Below are 12,381 nucleotides of genomic sequence, written 5' to 3' on the forward strand. Positions count from 1 at the left end.
AAACAACAATTGATGGATAGAATGCAGAACAATGTCATACATTCACCCCAGGACAGAGTTCTGGGCCTAAATCCATCGTTTTTTTTACTCACCATGCCATTCCAGTTTGGACCCAGCCTTATGGCTGATAATGGCTGATTAGCCAGAAACTAGTACCAGGATGCTTGTTTCCGGTCCAGGGAAGACATGGCTTGGCAGTTCGGGTTGGACTTTTCCCATGAGGCACAGGGACAGACTGATTTGCATATGGCCATGTCTGAACTGGGGTGGCGGAGTGAGCTAAAGAATGATGATAAACCCAGATCAGTTGACTGGGGGTGAGTGCTTGCAATGTTCAACCCTCCGTCCATCATCCGCTTTGGTTTTGCTTGGTTGTAAATATTTGACATCCGACACATGTTTCGCCCTCTAGATGTCATTTGGCCGAGGGCTTTCTCAAGGCTGCAATAGATGTCATGAATGTCATGTTTACCGAGGTGGTTAAGAAGTCAGTGACTGCCACCAGCAAGTGCTAAGTGAAAAAAACAATTCACCAACTCGATCTCCAACAGGGGTGCAACGCCACTTTGTAGTAAGATGATATACCAGAGGGGTTAGAATCAATTAAAACCTAAGACAGTGCTGATTGAACAGGGTTAGTAATTAGTTTATGTGAAGAAAGTAGGGAAGGTGAAGAGACTGTAGACTGTGCTGGCAAAAAAAACGTTGAATAAACTTTGCGCAATTTATTATAAATGTTCCTTATGTGCTTCGTCACATAAACTAATTATCTGGCTTTCTCTTTTATACTTTTTATTTTCTGTTCTAATATGAGCATCTGCCATGTTAGAATAGTAAATTAAAAACAAGCATTGGCATAGCCAATAGGTCTCACCATTGGCTATGCAACACTTGATGTTGTTGCACCAAGGATATTGCGCTGGATAACTAAAAACGTATAAGGTCCCAAAGGCGAGACCTATTGGCTATGCCAATGCTTGTTTTTTATGTCATTAAAGTGTTATAAACATTCCTAGTGATAACTTAACAAAATTCTAACTTTAGGTACATTAACCAAGTGAGCTTTCACCTTCTTAACCCAAAGTAAGGATGTGATAGTGAAATATGAGCTCTCCGGGATTGGGGAGGATGAGCAATGGGGGTTATTAATCTCAAATAGATAGGCGTACAAGAATCACCATAGCAAAGAGTGAACTACCTAATAAGAAATACCGCTCTTAGCCAGTTCCATACACAACTGCAGAAAACAATGTATGTTTGTAGCGACAGGGTATTTTGTACCATTTGGACTGGTGGTGACCATTGTCCACCTCCATCTCAGTATATGTTGATTGGTCCTCCATTTCTGACTTTATTCTACCTATTTTCAGGGTTTGCCTATTCGCTTTGGCATGTTTCTATGTCTCTTTTGCCTCTTTTCAGGCCTAGAGGCCTAAATTAGTCCTGAGGCTGATTAGAGATTACCATTGCATATTTTTTCTTTGGACAGGATTAACTTTTCTTTTTAGCCAGGTGCTGACGTATAGAGGATGGGCGATTCCCTTCTTACAGGTAACTGATGACGGAAGGAAATGTTTGTTTTGGATAGGAAATAACTTTCAATGAGTTTAATTGGCACTAATGGTTTCTGTTTGGGAAGGTCAGGCCCCTATTCCATGTGTTAGGGAAATTGGATCTCATCAGATACCCAAATGGTAGATGTCCAAGAGATCGTGCATGGTCGGGAGTTAATGAGATCACCTGTGGTCGGGTGTTAATGAGATCACCCACGGTTGGGTATTAATGAGATCACCCGTGGTCGGGTGTTAATTAGATCACCCGTGGTCGGGTGTTAATGAGATCACCCGTGGTCGGGTGTTAATGAGATCGTCCGTGGTCGGGCGTTAATGAGATCATCCGTGGTCGAGTGTTAATGAGAACGTCCGTGGTTGGGCGTTAATGAGATCATCCGTGGTCGGGTGTTATGAATTCAGCTCTATGAGCTAATTATAGGATATAGTGTGGAATTCCCTAGACTTTAGTGGTATCTTTGTTTGTCTATTGTCATTTTCCCCATTCCCAGGTAGGTATTCTAGGTATTGTGCTCTATAGGGCCTGAGGAGGGTGGTGGTACGTGGCGGCTGGGTGTGCTATAATTGATAAGCTGATAACTTGGTCTGAAAATCCGGTCGCTACAATGCTTTATACAGCACTTCCAGCCGCTACATTGCCTTTCCTCAGGAAAGTGACAGGTAAAGAAAAGAGAGGGGGAAAGAAAGGAGAGGGGAAAAAAAAGAGAGAGGAAAGAGAGGGGAAGGAAAGAGAGGGGGGAAGGAAAGACAGGAGGGAAGGAAAGAAAGGGGGAGAAAAGAGGGGAGGAAGAAAAGAGAGAGGAGAAAAGAGAAAGAAAACAAGAGGGGAGAAAGAAAAGAGAGGGAAGAAAAGAGGGAAGAAAGAAGATAGAGGGGAAGAAGAAAAGAGGGGAGAAAGAAAAGATGGGAAAGGGAAGAGAGGAGAGAAAGAACAACAATGGGAGAAAGAAAAGACTGGGGAAGAAAAAAGGGGGAGGAAGAAAAGAGGCGGGAAAGACTAACAAAGAGAGAAAGAAAAGAGGAGGAAGAAAAGAGAGGAGAGGAAGAAAAGAGGGGAGAAAGAAAAGAGGGGGAGAAAAGGCAGGAGACGTACTTAGGAGGAGCATTTTGTGTAAAGACCCGCACCTCCTTCCGAACACCTCTGGGATTAACGACAATCAGTGAGAGAGATGCAAACAGTGAGAATCAAAGGAAGATGAAGAGACAGAGGAAATTTCAACCAGAGGCTATGAGTGTGACAGTTTGTATTGAAAGGAATGGTGATGACTGCTGCTTCATAAATGAAAACAAAACGCAAAATCAAAACAATCTAAATGAACTCTGTATACAGAATATTCATCCTACTGCCCAAGGAAGGAAGGGGCTCTGCAGGGTGCCCTTTCCTTTATGAGATCACTGTTCCTTGCTGGCACGTGTGAACCTCGACAATTATTTTGATTGATCCACGTAAAAGAGTAACACGAGAACGAGGGATTGGACGAAGGATAGGATAAATGGCAGATTTAAACAAATGCCGAAGAAATGAGAGAAAAAATAAAAACCAGAATCAACAAATAAAAAAAAGCATTGGAAATACCTGCCGCAAACGGTCACTCCGAAGGCTGTGTTGGGTCAGGAGTAGAGTGAAGAGGCGGGGATTATGAGTCTGCAAGCCAAAGCAAAACAATTGAGGAAAGCCATGGCGCCTCGCGCTGAAAGTTTAAAACAAGGAGGCATGTCTGGCGAGTGGTGTGCAATGTACGCGCGCTGCAAGGGTGCCCACGAGCGATGCGCTAAATGAGCCATGACAAGAGAGGAAAGCCAGATGGCGCCTGTACACGTAACTGTGCAAGTAACCGCAAGCATTAGGCCACAAGCGAAAGCGTGTGGTGAGCTTTTTGAAGCCCCTTGACTAAAAGTCTCGCCAGAGCAGTGCATGCGCTCGCACAGGCGAGACCTAATGATAAAATGGCCTCTGGGTCTGATGATGACCACATGGACATGCGTCATGGTGCTCTGGTGCATGTGTTATGATGCATCTGTATGCACTTGCGGCCAAATTGAAAGGGATTTTCTTTCATCGAAAACCCATTGCAAGATTTCTGACCATGAATCCACATTTGTCCGTATGCTAATGCCAATTAAAAACGAGCATTTGCAATGCAGTAGATCTCGCATTTGCGAGAGTTTACACTACTGGCATTGTAAATGACAATGCTTTTTATTTATCTGTCTTGAAAAACAACATATAAATAAAAGGCATTCGGCCATAAGTACCAACACATTTTTACATAGACACAGAATGGGTAAAACCCTTTGATACATCTGACCCATTGTCATTTGCAATGCCAATAGCTCAAACTCTCACAAAATGTGAGACCTATTGCATAGCAAATGCTTGTTCTCCATATTCTTAGTGTTTTAATGCTATTTACCAGCACATCCACACAACTTTAGCTTTTCCTCTTTTTCTCCCTCCCCGTGCCAGCAACATGCTACTTTTCGAAAATGCAACTAGTGGTCATGTAAAGCGCTCTGATACCTTTGAGTCGAGTTTGCGCTTTATAAAACTGTGAATATATACAGCTCTCCACCCCCAAAAAGGCTTTTGTCTTTTTACCTCGCCCTGCTCGACTGCTCCTTCCACGCCTTCACTGCAGTCAGTTGCATCATCGGATTTTGAAAAAGAGCATGTGGTAAATTGATTTGAGTTTATTTGGGCAGTGCCACATAGCAAGAACTCGAACCAAACTTACTTTCAGGGAACTTTACATGAGCACCAGTTTTATTACAGATGTACACATTCATTCTTAGGTATGGGGAGATTAAGTGATTTGCCCAGAATCACAAGATGTTTGAGAGTCCTGTCACCAGATTCAAACCCAGTTCCCCAGCTTCAAAGTCGGGCACCCTAGCCGTTAAGCCAAACTGCACCTCTGAGTCACCGGGAGGAATGGAGAAGTAGGGAGCTGGAAGAGGGTGCCTCAGACACACATACTGCTGGGGTAGGGTGGCGTACTCCAAACATTGCATAGATGGGCCTTAACTAATTGCTTCGGGTGAAACATTAGAGCAAAGATTCCCAACATTCCCTTGAGTGAGGTTGTAAGAGAGATGCCTTTTACACTTTGGGAAGGAGGGGTGGGGGGGAAGCAGACCACAAACCAGCTTTTGTGTGAAAAAGGCCGCTTTATTGAAACAGGTGCACATTAACAATTATAAAACCTCGGCCAATGCCTTACAAAACTATGCCTCACTAACTAGTGAACTTCCTTAACCCCATATCACCACCCCGCCCCTAACATTTCCTTGATCCCGCCCCCACCCGTACATTACAAGAACAAAATACAAACAATGCAACTTCTTGCCTACCCGACTACTGCCCAACAATTCCAACAATCCAGTAGACCAACTCCCCTGCCTGTCCCCCAACTGCTTCTAATCCCCCAACCAGTGTACACCAACCCATCAACTGTAGCCTGTCCCAATTATCCTATCCATGACCAAACGATTCAACAAAACCATAAAAATTCTGCAAATCCTGTCAAAACACCACTAATCTCCCCACAGCACCTGTTCCAAGCGACAATAAAAAAACAAAACCCCTGTCCACCTGTTCCAACCAAAACTGCTGAGAAAAAATATAAACCAACCAAAAAGAGGAATAAATAAAAACTTAATTCCTAAGAAAGAGGGAGGGAGGGAGGGAGGGATGGCAGGCAAAATTAATGGAAAAATCCTAGCCTACTCCCAGCCACCAGGTCACCGAACTTAAAATTGTGGCTGGGAGGTGGAGCCCCAAGCATTTATGCTTGGGCTCCTTTTGGGCTACATAACCAGCCCAACATATAGAAAACCTGTTTGCTGCAGCCCAACCCCTACCCCCGCCCTCCCAAACTGCCCATGGGGGAGACCTCCCTGCGGTTGTCTGCCCCCCCAAGCCCCTTTGGGAAGGAGGGGTGGGGGGGGAGCAGACCACAAACCAGATTTTGTATGAAAAAGGCGGCTTTATTGAAACAGGTGCACATTAACAATTATAAAACCTCGGCCAATGCCTTACAAAACTATACCTCACTAAATAGTGAACTTCCTTAACCCCATATCACCACCCCCGCCCCTAACATTTCCTTGACCCCACCCCCACCCGTACATTACAATAACAAAATACAAACAATGCAACTTCTTGCCTACCCGACTACAACCCAAAAATTCCAACAATCCGATAGACCAAATCCCCTGCCTGTCCCCCAACCACTTCTAATCCCCCAACCTGTGTACACCACCCCATCAACTGTAGCCTGTCCCAATTATCCTATCCATGACCAAACTATTTAACTGAACCACCACAATTCTGCAAATCCTGTCAAAACACCACTAACCCCCGCCACCCAGAAAGACGGGGGGAGACACTACCCACCCCCTTTTCTGCCCCCCCAACCAGGCCCCAACTTAGTTTCCTGCCCCATGTGTTACCTATCTGTCATGCTCCTGTACCTTGAAACACCTAGACAGCACTTCCCTCATCTCCAACAGATACAGATCCATCCCTAGTCTGGACAAGTGGACACCATCACTCCTAAAAAATTCAACCGTGTCAAAACGAATGTCTCCATGTGTCACTCTACCAAAACCCAGACTCCTGCCAAACCTTGAGACCTCTATTTTTATCTTCTTCAATCGCCTTAGGCTTGACTGTGCCTCTCCAATTCCTGCTGCTGCATCAATTCTGTCAATAGGACATGGCATCCTTCCCAACGCTCTTTGATAAGTGTTAGATCCCTTTTCATTGCCCTCAGCAAAACCACTCCTTTGACCCCACACAAATCGTTTTCCCCCAAATTAATTAAGAGTGCGCCTGGGCATTGACCCCCAACTAACCAAGAAATCAAAGCAGGGATCAACTCCCTCCATAGCATGCTCCCCTTTCCCTTCCAAACCGCTCTGAAATCCCGCTCGGTAAAACCTAACAAGGCCCCAAAATAACTGTTACATGCTTGAACGTGAGCCCATTTAACAAAGGAATGCCCCACAATCCATAAAGAAATTTCCGTCGTGCAGGCCCCAGCCACAGAACCTGTAACAAGAAAAGCAATATCAGACTTATGGAAAAGAGGATGACGCATGCGGTGTGCACCCGTTACAACGCAACTCTTACTCCGCACTACCATTACAATGCAGGCATTACACCGCATGACATTACAACGCATTGCGCTGGGGGGCGCTCTAGGATAAGAGGTAAGTTTAATTTACTATCCAACACCTTCCCTAGGGTCCACGGGGACTGGAGTTAGAATAGTAAATTATACTTACCACTATCCAGCACCTCAAAGCGCTATGCGTTGTAATGGTATGCGTTGTAAAAACCGCGTTGTAATGGTATGCGGAGTAAAAGTATGCGTTGTAACGACATACATCCGACGCATGCGCCTCCCCGACATCGTTTTTCACATAGCGCTGAAAGCAATTTGAAGACCAGCGTCCTAATCTCATAATCTCCTCCCTAGACCAGCCCCTATTGTGAGCCTCCGTTGCCGCCCGGATTCTGAAAGAATGAGTCCCGTATTGTGCCCCATCCACCCCGATGGCTTGCAAAGCTTTACGAAGCACCATGCACAACTGGTATTCAGAAACCCTGCTCCCATCTGCATGCTGAAATACAACCTTCCCAGCTTCCCCACCAGAGCTCTCTCTCAATCGCCAATCTGCAGCAGACACGTCACGGCCGGGGAGGGGGCTTCCAACCATACCCCCTTTCCCCGACTCCTCTAGTCTGTTTTGGAATTTGACAGCCAAATGTGAACCCCTGTCTCTGACCAACCTACCTCTTGCAACCTTATGCCCTTCTTAGACTTAGACCCCAACAACTCCGACACTCTAAAAGCCCCAACAAACATCCACACCATAAGCGTGGCAAACAGGCTGGCCTCATACCCATCCTTACAAACCAGCGGTAAAGCGTCCAACAACCGGGATAACATCTGCCAAGGCAAGGGGTTCCGCACCAACATTTTTGCTCCCGGCTCCCTAGCCCAACCTTCCAACATTCTCCTCCCAACCTCCCCAGCAGAAGGAGAGTAACCCCAAAGGAGTTTCCCCAGGAATGAAATGCCTGCCAATTTGCCCCCTATGGTAACCCTAGACAGGCCCTTGTCCATTAGATCTAAGATAAACTGTATCACATCTTCGGATCAACGCCAACCTATCTCCCGCCTGCAGGCCCCTGACGCCAAAAACTCTTTCCAAGCAAGTGTATACGCTGTCCGGGTGGATGCAGACAAGGATCCTACCACCAGTTGTACGACCCTACGTTGCCTACATACCACAAGTGATTCGGCATAGGGGTCGGTGTCCTGTCCGCCTCCTCGGCCAGCCCATGGAATCTCTCCCACTGCGAACGAGACAAAACGTCTGCAATGTCATTGTCCACACCAGGAATATGTAAGGCTCTGAAAGCAATGTCGTACCTGAGGCAACCTAGCACAAAGATTCGCAGCAGCTTCAAAATCTGTTCGTCCCTTGCTGACTGTCTGTTGAGAATGTCCACAATGGTCCTGTGGTCAATCCGGAACAAAACTTTCTTATGTGCCAAATCTTGCCCCTACAATGTCAGAGCCACCAGCACTGGGAAAAGTTCCAAAAAGGCTATGCTTCTCTCCCCATTCCTCCATTGATCCGGTCACTTTTCTGCACACCACCTCTCCTGCCAGTACAGACCAAAACCATTGCTGCCCCCTGCGTCTGAGAAAATCTGAACATTGCATTGTAAATCCTCGTCCCTTGCTAAAGGAACCCCATTGAAAGAGTGCAGAAAAACATTCCACATCCTCAAGTCTTCCTTAACTCCAGCTGATAGATGGACATGATGATGCGGCAAGTGTTGACCTGACAGTGCCCTATCCAAACGCCTGCAAAAAGTTCTCCCTGCTCTGACAACCCTGCAAGCGAAATTAAGGTGGCCTAGCAGAACCTGTACATCTTTCACTGTGACCTTCTGTCTGGCTAACATTGTGTCGAGGAGCTCCAGCATCTTCACTTTCTTTTCAACCAGCAAGCGAGCCCGCATTGCCCTTGAATCAATCTCAATCCCCAAAAAAGACATGGTCGCCAAGGACCCATTGTCTTTTCTGAGTTCCAGGTAGCCCCAAGCTCAGGGCTACCTGGCACTCCGTGGAGCCCGGTGATCCAACAAAAAAGAAATCATCCAGATAATGTGTGACCAACTCATGGCCAGTGCAGCGTGTAAAATACCTTTGCAAGAAAGTGCTGAAACATTCAAAAAGGGCAGAAGACATCGAACAACCCATTGGCAATGCTTTGTCCACGTACCATTGACCTGCAAAATGGATCCCCAGAAGATTCCAATCATCTGGATGGACTGGAAGTAATCTAAATGCGGATTTTATATCGCATTTTGCCATCTCCGCGGTTGCGCCCGCCGACACTACCAGTGACATAACATCGTCAACCGAGGAATATGAAACCGAGGCTGCTTCCTCATCAATGACGTCAATGACAGAAGACCCCACGGCCATGACAGGTGTTGGATTAACCTATACTGCTCTGCCTCTTTCTTGGGGACCACTCCAATCGGGGAAATGATCAGATCCTCCATCGTCCAATCACGAAATGGCCCAGCCATCCTCCCTTTTCGCACTTTCTTGTTCAATTTCTCTTGCACCACTGCCCTGTGCTCATCTGCAGATTTCAAATTTTAGGACCAACACCGCAGCCGCGGCCCCCTGTAGCCTATTTGGAACCCCTCCTGAAAACCCTCCAGTAAGACCCTCTTTGCCTTCACATCCCCGTATTCCCTCAAGCCTTCTGCCAACTGTACCAACTTAACCGGCGTATGAGCTTTTGGGCCCAGGCCCCTGTGGTCCTTTTCCCACTCTAGCACACTGTGCCGGCTGACTGGAGCCCGCAGTGCTGGGACCTGGCTGCTGCCACTGCTTGCCGTTCGTGTTCCTAATCCCCCAGCACTTGACCAATGGATGTTTCCTGCCACATTGTGAACACTCATGCCTGAACCTGCAGTATTCCCTTGTGCACATGCCTTTATTAAAATCCCATAGAAGGGAAGTGGCAACCGTCTTGCACTCAGTAAACAAATTTATAAATTGTTGACAATTCAACTATGTTGGTACAAAAATAAACTATGCGTGCAGCGGGGAAATAGGCTTTGCAAGCCTATTGAGAATATAAGCAAAGAATACCAGATAAAACTCTGGTTGTCCCGGTGCACATTCAGACACAATATTTCTCAACTTAAATGTGGTGTTCTTGAGATTATTGAACAGCGTCCTGATCGTGATAATAGTAAATTTTTATCACAACGCGAAAGCCATTGGATCTGGTTTATGCAAACCCTTACACCAAATGGTCTCAATGATAAATTTGAACTGGCTTGTTTTCTGTAATAAAGAATTTACCATCTGTAGTATTTACCATTCACTGTATTTATGATGAAAATATTTATACGGAACCTCTTGGAATTTTCTTTCACCAATGTGTATTAAGTCACAAATGTTGTTTTCTATTTTTGCATAATACGATGAAAGCGCTAACTGTTTAACTGTGAATTTATACTGTATTTTGCATGTTTAATCCTCCAGTGGCATCAACTCTCCCTGCTTACTCCTTCTGTTTCTTTACACAGTTCACTATACTAACCTAAGATGGCCGCCATCGTTTTCCTTTCTCACGCTTACGTAGTCCTTTTTCCATTTCTCTTGTAATCTATGAACGTTAGCTCTCCTCGCACTTCTCGCATTGTACACGTTGCTCTTGGCGTTTGGAAACTATGAGCACCGCTTATTGACTCTGGTGGTGAGTTATACTTACAGGCTCTCTTATTACTCAGTCCTCTCTCATACTACCGGAGACTTGAGCCCGTATCTTTTTCTCGCAGATCGACCTGACCCCTCCTTCACCGTTTGAAACTAAAGTCACTCATCTGGTAAGCAGTTTCACTTTGTGCACCTGCTCACAGCCCAATAACGCAACGCTATTCAGCTCTCTAAACTATAGTTTCTCTCACAGCTTCACGATTAATATCGATTTAGAAGCTCGCCTAGTGATTTTCTTGTAACGTTGAGTATCCCGGTAAGAATCTTGACATTTGTTAACCTATTTCCATCACACCCCTGATTTCATGTCATTTCAACACGCATGTTTGCTTTCTTGTATTACACCTGGTATCCATTGGCATCTTTGAACCTTTTATGCATGTTTCGTTTCACTATCGCACTACAGTAAAATTGGCACCCTCGACGTTTCTCTCTCTTTCCACTTTTTTTTCTCTATGATCACGTCACTTCATTTTACTCCTAGTTTCTGAACCTTTAAACTTATTATCACTTCATGACCTCAAGGTATTTTCTTTAATGCAGGGCTATTGATTCTATGTTACTCAGCCTGCTGCCTTTGTAAAAACGATTGTCTGACATGTACATGTTATTTTGTACAGATTCCCCTGACGAAGGGCGTGTTGTTTTTGCCCGAAATGCATTGGGATTTATAATTTGAAACTCAACATGAACTCTCTTGGATCTCATCCTCTGGATTTGAAATTTGAATTATTTGAACTTACATAAAGACTTTTGATTCAAAACTAAAAGGACCATTTCTGCTTTACTGTATGAAATTGTTTATTTGCTAAAATTGGAATGATGATGAGAATGTTTGTGAAATATGATTTATATTACTGTTTAACTTAATACACTCAACTCGAGTGACTGGCAGCAGTGCACCGGGACAAGCAGATTTTTATCTGGTATTCTTTGTTAAAATCCCAGCATGCCCCAGACCCCGTTTGTGCATGCCACAGCCTCTGCGTTGTCCACCATCCGAGGAGCCCTCACCGAGGGGCCGCGCGCTCTTCTGGGTCCAAACACCACTGTTTTCCTGGACTGCACCACCTCCGGTGTCTGCAAAAGACTACGATAACCATGAGAAGGACCCCCCCTCGTGATCCCTCACTTCACCTTCCTCCGGACTGTCCTCATCATAGTCCAATACCACTGGCTCCTCTATCAATAGTGGATCTGACACCAGCACCACACCACAGGCCTTACCGGACCCTTCACCACTTGTACTGGCCCTACCGGCCCCAGGTTCCTCTATCAATAGAGGATCTGAAACCAGCGTCACACCACGGGCCTTACCGAAACCCTCACGACTGGTACTGGCCTTACTGGCCCTAACTTGAGCACTCGGTGGGGGAGCCGACTGTACGCGCCGGTACTCCCCGTAGCATTGACCCATCATAGCCTCTCCGTCCATTGAACCATCCAGTCGTAGATTCCTGTCTAAAGTTGGGGCCAGCGAGGTCACGCTTGACCTTCGTGTGCTGGCCGCGCCGGGATCCCTCTATGGTATGGAATGTGCCGCGCAAAGCTCCACCCTCCCTTCTACTCTGCGCACTTGGGCCGCACTCCGCCCTACCGAGTCTGCTACTCCTGCGCGATCCCTGACCTGTGGAGAAAAATTGGGACTGATGTGCTGGGACCCGTATTGGAACTAGCCTCCCAGCTCCCTAGACCTCCAGATGCTCCTTCCACAGCCCACCTAGCCTTATGCTGCTCCCCCTGCCCTGACTGTCCCACATTTCCCCCTGCCTTAACCACGGCTGTGTGGCTTCCCTCTCCATCTTCCTCACTGCTCTATTCCAGCAGCGCCTGCAAGACAGCCCCTGGTGGCCCCCGCACCAGGCCCCTGCTCCTCGTATCCTCCGCCTCTGGAAACCTACCCCTGACCAAACCGCTCTCCCCAGAGTCCAGACAACGGTCCCCCACTGCACTACGCTGGGAGGGATGGGGGCGGTGGGCCAGCC

This window comes from Lissotriton vulgaris, chromosome 7, assembly GCF_964263255.1.
Source record: "Lissotriton vulgaris chromosome 7, aLisVul1.2, whole genome shotgun sequence".
In the NCBI taxonomy this organism is placed as follows: Eukaryota; Metazoa; Chordata; class Amphibia; order Caudata; family Salamandridae; genus Lissotriton; species Lissotriton vulgaris.